The sequence below is a fragment of the Marmota monax genome, unplaced genomic scaffold (genome assembly GCF_021218885.2).
Source record: "Marmota monax isolate L192 unplaced genomic scaffold, Marmota_monax_Labrador192_F-V1.1 WCK01_AAM20220418_F8-fsc00209, whole genome shotgun sequence".
NCBI classification, from domain to species: domain Eukaryota; kingdom Metazoa; phylum Chordata; class Mammalia; order Rodentia; family Sciuridae; genus Marmota; species Marmota monax.
The window spans coordinates 2,482,807-2,496,622 of NW_026694493.1; the positions used below are offsets into that span (position 1 = coordinate 2,482,807).

Genomic DNA, 13,816 nt, shown 5'->3' on the forward strand with positions numbered 1-13,816 from the left:
CTTCTTCATAAAGTCTGGCTTTTGATGTCTGTTTGGCATCATGGGCCTTCAGACCTCATGGCCACAGAGTTGGCACTATATGTTTGCTTTTTATAGTTGATCAAGAGTATTACACATGAAAGCAGTTCAGGTGTTTAGGTTACAAAATAATGCAGGTAGAATATTGTGGTGGTGGATTACGATTATTGTATTTTCGCTAATGTGATCCAGCTACCACATAGGGATTTGGGGAAGTATCTGGAACTTCTAAGAGAAAAGGTAGAAAATGAGTGCAAAATAATGACACACAATTTGCTTAACTCTGTCCTGTCACACAGTGGCATAGACATGGGCAAAGTAAGAGGGCAGGCAGTGGATATCCTGCCTTGGTCTCATTGCCATATGGGGAACAGGAAGCTGAGCCTTGTACTGGATGCCAGAATCCACTTTGTGCACTTTAATCACAATCAGAAGTGTCTACTTGTCAGTCTGGCTTTCCCACCTGTGCCTTTTTGAGCCATTGAATTTCTAAAAGATAGCCAGGGGATGGTAGAGCCATCTCCTCTTCAGGAATTGTTGATTGAGGGTGCTAAGCAGGCACTTGACAGCACAAGCTTGTTCACTTACAATCCTTGATGGACCAGTTCTTAGTTTGGGAAGCTAAGCTGTCTTTTCCTCCCTCCCTCTCTCCCTTTCTTCCTCTTTCCTCCTCTCCCAGATATTTTGTAAGTAATCAGACAGATCTTGGTATTATTCCCAAGATATTTATATCCTTGGGGAGATGAGACATGTAAAATAAGAAAGAATGCAATAAAGCCCATAATAGAATCTCAGATAATGAATGATAGAGTTCAGAAGGAGTGTAGTTTCCAGTTGTGTGTGTGTGGGTGGGGGGGATTATGGATTGTCATCTTTTTAAGATTCATATTTATTATGGGAAGGAATGGAAGGAAGCCCTTTCTAGATTGTGGGGTTGGCAGGACTAACTCAGGTAGGTCTGTGGGCATGGCGGACGATGATGAGATTATTTTGACTGCAGTGGAGGGTACACAGAAGTAGTGAGGAGGAAGCTTCAGTGGTATAGGGGGGCTCTCATCTTCAGGGCCTCAGATATCTTTTGCCATAGCTTAAAATGTTCTTAGAAATGGCCTGGTGCACCGCAAGTTGGAAGGGGCCAGATCTGCCCACAAGGACGGGCGGGAACTGCAACGAAGCCTAGGCTGGCAGACAGGGCATTGGCAAGGATCGCAGAAGAACACGGCAACAGACGACAGGTGGTCACCCAGGCAGACAGAGTTGGCACTGGGAGGTGGGCAACAAGTCTCAGGGAGGGAGGTGCTGATACTGGGAAGTGGAGGAACAGGTGGCACTTAGAAACGTAATCTGGAATAAGGGAATAAAAATGTCTGTCAGCAGTTAGCAGGCTCCAGCCACTTTGCTCAGGTTTGCGGGCAGACCTCCAAGCTCTGGGAGGAAAGAGCAGGATGGAAAGCAAGAAACTGGGCCCCAGCCCCAGAGGGACCAGGCAGGTTTCCAAGCCAGGAGTCAGACCTGGAGCATGGGCCTGACTAGCAGAAAGGATGGTTTGACGCTCCATTCCAGAGCACCGAGCCAAAGTCTTTCCATTCCTCCTGCATAAGGTTTCGCCTGGTCTCAGACGCCGGGTTTACAGGTGGGAGCAAAGAGGCCCAGCTGTGTGGAGGGAGCACACGCTGCAGAAGCCAGGGCCTCTGCTGGCTGAAGAGTTGGGGTTTGTTTGGTAGGCAAGAGGGTAAAAATGGGAAAACTAGAACAGGAAAGTATCTCAGTTGGAGCTGTATTTTAGGAAGAGGAGTTTGAGTCTCCGGTGTAAAGTGAGCTAGAGTTAAGTGAGTCCTCATCTGTAACACATTTTTGCCACTTCTCTTCCTAAATACTCTCCAATATGTTCACTTCCCTCTGTGCCTCCTTAAATACTGTGAGGTAAATAAGCCACATGGTTGAAATTAACAAAAACTAATAAAATATTAATTTTACCTTAAAAAGAAAAACCTCTTTTAATGGGGTTCTAGAAAAGCTGAACTTACGTAAGTGGCTCACGTTGGACTTCCCTGGGGCAGTGCTGCTCTAATCCTTTCTCCATACTGCAGTCGGATCTTTTTAGCAAGTCTTCTCAGATAACTCTATTGCATGATGGTCTCTGCTGCCCCAGGACAGCGTCCGCATTCCTCAGCATGGCTCCCAGCTCGTCATAATCTGGCTGTCACACGCATCTCTCATCAAACCCGTCTGTTCCTTAAGGCACATCAAAACTATTTTCACTTCCAGTGGGAAGCTCTTTGCTCTCTTGGGCACCCGTGCTTTCACTGATTGCTATTCTTTCACTGAAGACTTCCTCTCTTTTTCACCTCCTAATCTCCTGCTTCCCATTAGGGCTCAGCTTTGGACATCCCTGCCTCCTTGATGCCAGGGCCCCAGGCCGTGCCTGCTCCACTACAGCATTTCCCACACTGCTGCTAAGGGCCTGTTGACTTGTCTTGCTCCTCCTCTATCTGGAACGTAAATTCTTTGAAAGCCAGGACTCTGACTAGGTCCCCACAGTGTGTTCAGCACCTAGCTCGGTACCTGGAGCATGATGACTGCCCACTCGATTGTGTGCATGAAAAGACAGGCAGTGAACCATGTGGTACAGACTTGAACTGGGATGTCAGCCCTGGGCATTAAAAGGTCAAGGTTCTCAGGAAAGAGTCACTAAGGACATAATTCTTGAGTGCTGGCCACTGTGTGAACGCACCTCCAGTGCCTAAAGGGTATGGAAAATTAATGTACTTCATGAGATGCTGTAAATTCTAAATAATATAAGCAAAAATGCTATTGTTAAAATGTCCTAAGGGGGAAATCATTCTCTGAAAGTAGTGTGATATTTGAAGTCAAAAGACTGGGTTTGGAGATCTCTGTCTAGCATGTGGGTTGTCTTTATTCTTGACATTTCAGCGTTTTAGGTCATAAAGTGAAGATAAAAATACTTTAACTTTGGGTGATGGGTCATTGGGACGTATGGAAATATATGTAGAAGAACTTTGTAAACTGCAAAGTGACAGAAAAATATTATGGATCACCAATACAAAAGTAATGATACCTGCAAGTAGGTGATCATATTGACTAAATTGTAGGGGATTCTGAACCACCCAAATGATATAAATCTCCAATAAACCATCCTAGCATAGGGAGCATGAGCAGCCTCCCCTGGGTGAAGTGCTGTGTTTATCAGTTTCTGCTGGTGTGACTCCTGGATGCCCTGATGGAAGTGCTGGTGGGGGGTACAATCGTGGCTGTGCGGGAGGCCTCGCTCCCTGTGCTGGGTCTGGGATGAGCTCTGACTTTGGCTTTCTTCTTCCATCCCACCCTGCTCGCCTAAGCCCCTCAATGCCACCTTGTAACTCCTCAGATGCCTTAATGGGGTGTGATTTCTTCTTCTCAAAAGGTTCCCAGCACTCAGGGCTTTTAAAGTTGTCTTTTCTTTCCTCCTTCAAGAGATGCCAATATCTGATTTTCCCTCCCATTGCTGGTAAGGGACAGCACGAACCCCTAAGCATTTCCAAGGCAAGAACTGAAAGAGGCCCTTTCTGCATCTGTGTTCTTGTCACCATATATGTGCCAGACTCTCACCTGGGATGTGCCAGAATGGCTGTTCTAAGGGGAACAAACTGCAATATAACCTCTAATTTGGAATTCAGAGTCAGAATTCCCTAGGAGCACACATCACCCTCTTCCCTCTTAACTTCTTACACTGTTCATTCTTGTTTGCCTCCTATATTAATCAGGATTCTCCAGAGAAGCACAACCAATATGATAGGGTATATGCAGAATTATGAGAAGTCAGCTCGTACAGAGATGGAGGCTGAGAGTTCACATGATCTGTGACTTCGGTGGCTGGGGAGACCCAGGAAAATGGTGATGGAGTTCAGTCTGAGTACAAAGGGCAGAGAGGCCAGGGGAGCCTGTGGTGTCAGTTCCAGTGTGAGAGCAGGAGATGAGGCGAGATGTCTCTTGCAGTTCTAGGAGTGAGGCAGGAGGAAAGGGCAGATTCTTCTTCCTCTGCATTTTGTTCCCTTCAGGTCCCCAGTGGACCTGATGATATCCATCAGCATTGGAGAGGGTAAGTCCACCATTTCAAATGCTCAGTTCTTCCACATGCCCAGCACCCTTACAGACACCCTGATTAATCTGAGTACTCCTTGGCTCAATCAAGTTGACACATAAAATTAACCATCACACCCCTTTACTTAGATCCAGGATCAGCGAGCAAAATTTAGTGTTTACACAGTATGTGCTCTGTTGAGGACATTCAGATGGTTATTTACTTACCTGATCCTTGACAGAGGATTATGGGATTACATGGAATAAAACAAAAGGCATACTTCATGTTTCCAAGGGACATATATCCAGTTAGTGTACTATACCATGCAATTCCTCCTATCCATGGTTTCACTTTCTGTGGTTTCTGTAACCTGTGGCCAAGTGTGGACCGAGAATGTTAATATTTGTCATGACTCTTTTGAGAAAGACCATATTCACATAATGTTTTTACTATAGTATGTTATTATAATTATTCTGTTTTATTATTATTAATTTCTTACTGTGCCTTATTTATAAATTAAACTTTAACATAGGCATATATAGGGAAAAAAACACAGTATCTATAGGGTTGGGTGCATATGGGCTTATAGACCAAATCAAATTAAAGAATTTCTCATTGCTTGTCCAATCCCCACTTGACCCATAAGGCTTCTCAGCCTGGGTTGGTCATGTACACCAAGAATGCCAGCTGGTCCTCATGATAAGGTCATGAGCCTTTGACCAGGGCGGCATAGTTTCCTGAGCTTTAGGGCAAACTAACCTAACAGAAGAGCATTTGGGCAAGTTATAAAAGAGAAAGTCCTTGGAACAACGTTAAATATGACCTACTTGGCTGTAAGAAAAAGCATATTACTTATTTGGCTATAGGTGGCCACAAGATGTACCATTATACTGTCATTTCTTTAGTGTCTTTCTGTTGAGAAATCATAATTTTTTTATGACCAAGGTTTGAGATGAGACCCAGTCTACTGTGTCAGTTCTTCCTGCCCACTACACACACACACACACACACACACACACACACACACACACACAATCCCTGGACAATCCCTGAAGGAAAGGAGAGAGGAGAGAAGAGGGTAGAAAAGAAGAACCAGGGTAGTACTGAGAGTCACATGTGACTTTGTGGACCAGAAGCTCTTTGCTCATCTAGAAGAAGCAGGATCAGCCTTGGTACCTAGTCCTCCTGGCCCCAAAACAAAACACATTTTCATTCTCTAGGCCTCACTTCATGCCTCAGATTCAACAAGATCAGCATGGGTCACGATGAGCCGATTCTGCCAGTCTAAGAGGAAAGTAACAAGAGTCAAATATCTGGCTAAATTTGTTCTGGCAAAGGCAATATATATTTTTTGTTTTTTAAAAAGACATTATCTGATTGATGCACAATCCAGTCTACTTTCCAAAGTGATAAAATTATAAAATTTACTTTCTTTTTGCTTTTGTGTATCTCTGTGTGAGTAATGAGTATATTTGTAGCATTTGGGTTCCTTTTTGTTAAAGCTGTATTTCCATTCTATATGTTTTTCTTTTTCTTTCCACCTTCTCAAAAGTTCTCCTTTAAGGCAAAACTTTCCATTCTTGGTTTTATCCAAAAGACAAATATTTCTGGGAAAACACTGTGTTTAAGCTATTCAGCAATTCTGGTGTTATGTAACTGACCACACTAAGACTTTCAATTAACTTTGGTTACATTTTATTGAAGAGTGTCATAGAATAGAATAACTGGTGATAATTTTTCAAAACTTTTATGTTTTTAAACAGAGGAAACACTCTTAAAATACACACAGTATCTTGTACTAATGATAGAATGTAAAGCTCTGTTTGAAATCCTATAAAGTGCATCGACTCTATTCCAAGGTTGATTTTACTGTGTTTGACTTTGAGAATTTTTTAAGTGCAATGAGTTTTCCTTTTGGCATTAATTTCCATAACTCTGTCTCTCCTTGGTCTTCTTTCCCTCTTGTTCTCTTCTCTGGTCATTTTTGACATTTCTTTGATGAGTGCATCGTGAAGCTGTTCAGACTTGGCTTCTCTTCCACTAAAGGAGGCAGCGTGTGAATTCATGGTTTCTAGAAACCTTTTTGATGTGTCGTAACTTACTGCTACCCTTCTTCATTTCTAGTCTTCCCCTTTCCTTCCTGTGACTTTTCAAATTCTCTATTTTCTTTCTCTCCAGAGATAATATTTTCCCCAAAGCAGAAGCCCTCCCATTGTCTCTATTTTTGGGTTCCTACCATAATCCCAGTGTCCCTTTGCAACTGTCTTTTTTGCATTTTGCCCCCCCTCATTTATTTGTAGCATGCTGACGATCATTGGGTGGGAATATTTGGTTTTCCCCAAATATCACTCAGATTCATGTCTGTATTCAAAACCCTTATATTGTCTCTCTTAGTGTAGGTGTTAATTATCAGGCACATACCTTTTTTTTTAAGTAAATTTTTTAGTTGTAGATAGACACAATATTTATTTATTTTTATGTGGTGCTGAGGATCAAACCCCTTGCCTCACAAGTGCTAGGCAAGTTCTCTATGACTGAACTACAACCCCAGCCCAGACACATACCTTTAATAGCCTTCCCTTTGTACTTTCTCCACTCAAAGCTAACTTGAGAACAAGTATTAGCATTGTCTCTTGATTCCCTCTTTTATTGTTTGATTATCTTTTAAGAAAAAATAAAAAATCTCCACCAACTGGCTGCTTTCCCTGCTTCTGCTTGTCTGGACTATATGGGCCACTTCTCTAACCCACACAGCATCTCTCTTTCTCTCTTTTTGGTACTCAGGGGCACTTGACCACTGAGCCACATCCCTAGTCCTATTTTATATTTTATTTGGAGACAATGTCTCACCAAATTGCTTAGTGCCTCACTTTTGCTGAGCCTGGCTTTGAACTCACAATCCTCCTGTCTTAGCCTCCTGAGCCTCTGCATTACAGGCATGTGCCATTGAGTTCAGCACATGGAATCTCTTTGCATCTCCTTTGAACATGCATCCTCTGTTCTGAAGATCCCTTTCCCTTCCTCCCAGAACTTCTCTTTCTTCAAAGGTAGCATTAACACAGCCTAATAAACTGTGCTTGTCTGGCGGTCCTTTAAGAGTGAGCACCAGGTGACTAATTTTCTGTGCCTTTCAGTGCCACATTGCTCCGTTGGCCCTGATCTCTTAATCTGCACTTGCTGATCTTGGCTCTATAAAATCATTTTTCAGGCATTTCCTTTATGTCCTTTTTCTGCTTTCAAGGTACTAACAACTTTATAGAGACAATATCTAAAGATTTATGTATATCACACAACAATAACTAAGCACCTATTGGTTTTATAGAATGACCTTGCTCTACCTAGTAATTCATTGAGCGTCTACTATGTGCTAGGCACTGTCTGAGGTGCTACAATACAATGGTGAGAAGAAAGCAATATTAGCCCTGCCTTCACAGTTTACAAACATTTATCCAAAAAACACACAGTTATACAACAGTATTTAAGCTACAAAGCAAGAGGATCGTGCCATGAGAGCAGAGACTTGGTGTATTTAACTCAAAACAAGAGAGGAGAAAAGGGAAGGGAGCCTCAGACAAGGAGAACTGTATGTACACAGGCTCTGTGACAGGAGGCAACAAGACATACTCAAGACACTGAAAAAAGACTGGAGCAGCTGGAATGCAGAGGGCATGGTCAGAGTGAGGGGAAGTAGGCTGGAGAGGTGGGTAGGGCCAGCCCGGGCAGTGCCCTGTGGGTTGTGGAAGGGACTGAGGCTGTTATCCTCAGCAGTGGGGGCCCCTGGGGGATTAGGAACAGAAGATGGTACTGTGATTTGCAAAGATCACTCGGATAGCTACATGGAAAGTGGAGTAAACTGGAAAAGAAAAACCAAGCACACTATTTTTCTGTGCCATGTAGTAATTCAGAAAATGTTGCTCATTGACTGAATAGTTGGTGGGGTTTATGGTCCCTGCTGTGATCTCTGCATCATGAAATTGGAGTCTTAAGCTGGAAAAAAAAAAAAAAACCCAACTCAAACTTTCTTTTTCTTGGTTGGTGCCTACTGGGGTTTGAACCCAGGGGCACTTTACCACTGAGTTACCTTCCCAGTCCTTTTATTTTTGAGACAGGTCTCACTAAGTTGTAGCTGGCCTTGAATTTGTGATCTTCCTGCCTCAGCCTCCTGAGTTGCTGGGATTATAGGTGTGAGCCACCACACCTGGCTAAACTGGAAAACCTTAAGCTATTCAAGATACGGGTCTGATTTTTAATATTGTCCATCTCCTGTAGCTTTTGCAACTCTTTGACTTGACTTATAACAACAACAATATCAACAGACAGCATTGAACATTAGCCATGGTGCTGATGCTGTGCTAAAGGCTTGATGTGGATCATCTCTAATTGCTACTCTGAAACAGTGAGGATGGTGTTTGCATTCCTATTTTGTGGGGGCTTAGAGGTGTTAAAGACCTTCAGAAAGTGTTGGATCTAGCCAGGGTGCCTCTGACTGAGGAGCCATCACTCCTAACCACTCTGCTGTAACCACTCTGAGTTTTCAATACCAATTCAATACCATTATTATGGAAAAGGGAAGTTCCTTTAGCCTTGAAAACATATATACCTTGGCTAATTGCCTGGCTGCTCCTTCCATAATCTTGGTCACAGCCCGCCATGGCCTCAGGTCACTTGCTGGTCTTCCACTTGGCTCTGTTTTATTGTACATCACAGCAGCCTGGCATTGTGTCTGCACTGATTGTTGGGTTTTGACCTTTTTGACCACATGAACAATTTTCTGGCTGTGTGTCCTTTCTTCTTTTACAGACATCTATAATTATGTGAGGTAATAATGCTCATTAGCCCAAGTTCCAAATAGCATTCCAGCTCTCAACTTCCCCCTCAAGAGAGCATCACCAACAAGAAAGAATGGGCGCCCATAGTTGGTAAACTATTAGCTGAAAAATGTTTGTCATCATGACCAGAGGAGCCCTGAGCTTCTGACCTGCTTGTTTATATTTCCTCTGCCTTCATTTTCTATTCCTGAGGGCAGCCTCTTCTTTAGTAGGTCTGCTGAAAATTGGGTGTAATGTGCTTGCCTAAGTAGTAGAACCTAATGATCACTGAGAGTTTTAACTCATGCTTTATACTTTCTGTGTAAAGATTAATAAAATCAGTCTGGTCTTTCAGAAAAAATGGAAGCAACTGTCTACTTAAGAAATGTTCAAAGGACTATTCATCTTTAACCAAGCATGACTGGCTCCTTTCCCTTTGCAAAGCAAGGGTGGAAGGTCAAGTAAAAAGTGGATGGATAGGGCAACCCCAGGTTGTTTTGCTTTGTTTTTGGTGCTGGTGCTTGAACCCAGGACATTGCACATGCTAAAGCGCACACTCTACCACTGAGCTCCACCTCCAGCCCAACCTCAGTTTGTAGCTCGAAAACAACCATAACAAGATGCCTAAATGACAGTGGGAAGCCGAGCACGGGAAGTTAACCATGAGCAATACAGGCTGCAAACCTGAAGAACAGGGAGAAGATTTCATTGGGCTGTTCAAAGGATTAAGTAGCTTGTATTTTGACAAGACTTTGATATTGTTGGAGGAAGGAGTTAAGACGTAACACCCATTTGCTTATGTCCTCCTCCAGAAGTTTTAAAGAGGTCTATAGATAGATGAAGATATAGTTTATGAATAAAATATTGCAGAATAATTATTATCAATGTCATTAAAAAATCTGCTACCAGAGCGTGGGAAGGTTTTCAAATTACTCTGTTTAGATAGCAGTTGCAGGCAGGCAGAGCCAGTTGGTACTCTGTTTAGATAGCAGTTGCAGGCAGGCAGAGCCAGTTGGTACTCAGCAGTCTCAAGGTAAGAAGGAGAATCCTGACCATTCACTGGCTTACCTTTCTTTATGGGTTATTACTATTTCCTCTTAGGACTATTTTCCTCTAAATTTTTGACTGGGCAGAGGTATGTGTAGTCTAGCAATGAGTTGGAGGATGACCAAGCCAAGGTCTTCCTATTTCTTGCTTACTTACATTGATATGTTCAAGACAAGATTTTTTCAGATGGGTTTATTGAGGTATGAGTGACAAGGAAAATGTGGAACATGGTATATCCCCATGCAGGACATGTCACCAGACATGTCCATCACCTCTCAGTTTCCTCCTGCCCCTATTACTATCATTATTGTTGTTGTTTGCAGTGTTAAAAATACACCCATCCCTCTATGCAACATTCAAGTGTATAATACAGTATTGGCAGCTACAGGCACTGTGTATATAGTAGATCGTCTGCATTTACTCATCTTGTGTAACTGAGACTTTGTATTCTTTGCCCACCAACCCTCAGCCCCATCTTGGGGTTCACATTCTGTCTTCTACTTCAATAAGTTGGACTGTTTTAGATTCCACATGTAAGTGGCAGCATTGGTATTTGTCTTTCTGTGTTTGACTTATTTCACTTAACATCTTCCAGGTCCATCCACATAGTCACAAATTGCAGGATTTATATTTTTAGGGCTATTCCATTTTATACACACACACACACACACACACCACATTTTCTTTATCCATTTGTCAACATACTTCTTGGTTCTCTCTCTCTCTCTCTCTCTCTCTCTCTCTCTCTCTCTCTATATATATATATATATATATATATATAGGTCTGCTGAAAATTGGGTGTAATGTGCTTGCCTAAGTAGTAGGCAAGGGGTGTCTAACACTAAGTCATATCCCCATCCCTCTTTTTATTTTTCATTTTGAGACACAGTGTTACTAAGTTCTGAGGGTTGCTGAGGCTGGCTTTGAACTTGGTGATCCTCCTACCCCAGCTTCCCGAGTTGCTGGTATTACCAGCGTGCAGCACCATGCCTGGCTGATTGTATATCTTGGTATCTCTTTGAGATTTTGATATAAATTCTTTTGGACAAATACCCAGAGTTTGTGTTACTGGGTCTTTCTTTTTAAAATATTTTAGGAACCACCATGCTACTTTTCATAGTGGCTGTACCAATTTGCATTTCCAAAAATAGTGTACCAGAGTTCCCCTTTCTCCACATCCTTGTCAACATTTGTTGTCTTTAGTTTTAAATAATAACCATCCTAATCACAGGAGTGGGTTGCTATCTCAGTGTGGTTTCCTTGCATTTCCTTGGTGATTAGTGAAGTGAAGCATCTTCTCATTACCTGTTAGCCATTTGTATGTTTTTTTAATAAATATCTTTCATAAACATTTTTAGTATTTATTCATATGCATTTCCCATGCTCTTTGGTTATTTAATATTCATAACAGACTTCACAGTCATCTGAGGGAAGTTGGTTGTGTAGTCAGTCCTTTGTTTTTACCTATAAAATGGCCAATAAAGGATTTTCATTCTATATGTTTTATTAAAAATATTTTTCTTAGTTGTTGATAGATCTATATTTTATTTACTTATATGTGGTGCTGAGAATCGAACCCAGTACCTCACACATGCCAGGCAAGTGTGCCACCGCTGAGCCCCAGTCCCAACCCCTCATTCTGCATGTTTTTTTTTTTTTTTTTTTTAATGTCTATTCAGTTCCTTTGTCCTCTTTTCCCCCATATGGAGACATGAACCCAGGGCCTTGCATATGCTAACAAGTACTCTGCCACTGAACTACACCCTCAGGCCTCTTTGCCCACTTTTTATTATTTTATTTTTATTATTTTAATTTTTATCAGAATATTATAATTATACATAACAGTGACATTCATTATGCCATATCTATACATATGCACATAGCATAATTTGATCAAACTTGTTCCCCAGTATAATTTTTCCTATCCCCTCTTATGTCCCCCTGATCCTCTTTCTCTGCTCTGCTAGACTCCCTCCTATTATTATCTTTTAAAATTATTATAATAAAAATTGCTTGTGAGGATGTGGGGAAAAGGTACACTTGAGTTATGAGTGACATGTAAAGTCAGGTACACATATACACTGTTGGTGGGGCTGCAAATAGTATAATCTCTATGGAAATCAGTATGGAGATTCCACAAAAGACCAGGAATGGAGCTACCATATGACACAGCTATTCTATTCCTTGGTATTAATCAAAAACAACAGATAATAGAATAATATGATGGTGTATGCATTCCAATGTTTATAGCATTACAATTGGTTTATAGCCAAATTATGGAACCAGCGTAGGTATCCATCATCCAACAAATGGATAAAGAAAATGTGACATATATTCACAATGGAGTTTTACTTACGCATAAAGAAGAATGAACTGTGTCATTTGCTGGTAAACGGATGGAACTGAAGAACATCATGCTAAGGGAAATAAACCAAGCTGTGAAAATCAACATCAAATATTTGCCCATTTTTAAAATGGGCCATTAGTAGTATTATTTTGCTATTGAGTTGTAGGTATTCCTTATCTATTATAGATAACCCTTCTTAGATATGTGGTTTGTCGACATTTTCTCCCATTACATAGGCTGCTTTTTCACTGTGTTGATTGTTTCCTTTGCTGTGCAGTAGTTTCTTAGTTTGATGTAGTCCCTCTTTCTAGTTTTGTTTTTGTTGGGTGTGCTTTTGGTGTCATATATAAAAAAAAATTCAAGTCCAATCTTATAAAGCTTCCCCCTCTCTTCTAAGAGTTTTTCAGTTTCAGGTTTTAAGTTTTTAATACATTTTGAGTTGAGTGTGTGTGTGTGTGGGCGGGGGTGTAAAATAAGGGTCCAGTTTTTTTTTCCTTCAATGTGGAAATCCAGACACTATTTGTTGAAAGATTGACCTCCCCTGACTCTGTTTTTGCCTACCTTGTTGAAGATCAGTTGGTCATATATGCTTGGATTTATTTCTGGGCTCTTGTTCTGTTACATTGGTCTGTATGTCTGTCTTTATCAGTACCTTGCTGTTTTGATTACTGTAGCTTTGTAGTATGTTTTGAAATCAGAAAGTGTGATACCCACAGATTTGTTCTTCTTTTTCAAGCTTGCTTTAGTTATTTGGGGGTCTTTTGTGGTTCCATATGAATGTTTGGATTACTTTTTCTATTTCTGTAAAAAATAGTTTTTTATAGAGAGATTGCACTGAATCTGTAGATAACTTTGGTTATTATAGGCACTTAATGTATTAAGTCTTCCAGTGCATAAATATGGGCTGTCTTATTATTTGTGTTAACAGAATTACTATTAGAACCTGTGAAGTATGCTCATATGCCTGAGAATGGCTTAACAAGCAGGGAGGTAGGGCATGCACCTGATTTTCCTCTGGCTCCTGGGGATACTTTATCCTGGTATCACAGAAGGATTTAGCCCTATGTGTTTTATAATAGAAACAACCACAGTTTGATAAAAAGAGCATTCTTCTCTCTGTAGTCATTGAGCCTTGTAATTTCTGGTTGTGTGAAATGAACTTGACTGAGTGACTTGAGGATATTCTCAAGTGTCCAAAGATCCTTTTGGTTTTCTTTGACATGCCTTGCTGTCATTTATTCTGCTGTCTAGGGATCATCAACACACTTGTTCTCCAACTTTTCAGTCCATGTGTATTTATTACTGATCAAGGTCCAGCCTCATGCCTGAGCATGGCAACTACTAGGAAACCTTTTCTTTTTTAACTTAAAGGTGATTAAATTCGTTTAGGGGTGGATAATATAAAACACTTGAATCCCTAAAGGTTTTTGTAATTGACATGAAATTCTGTCAGGTGCCAAGTTTGATTGCATTATTATTTGGTATCCCTGTTGATTTATGAAAACTGGACTAAAA

General features: G+C 41.1%; 1 protein-coding gene across 4 annotated transcripts in view; it reads left to right on the top strand.

The window, feature by feature from the left end:
* Rgl1 (ral guanine nucleotide dissociation stimulator like 1) overlaps positions 1 to 13,816 on the top strand; it is a 262,529-nt gene that overhangs the window by 136,426 nt on the left and 112,287 nt on the right. The gene's annotated exons all lie outside the window — the stretch shown is intronic.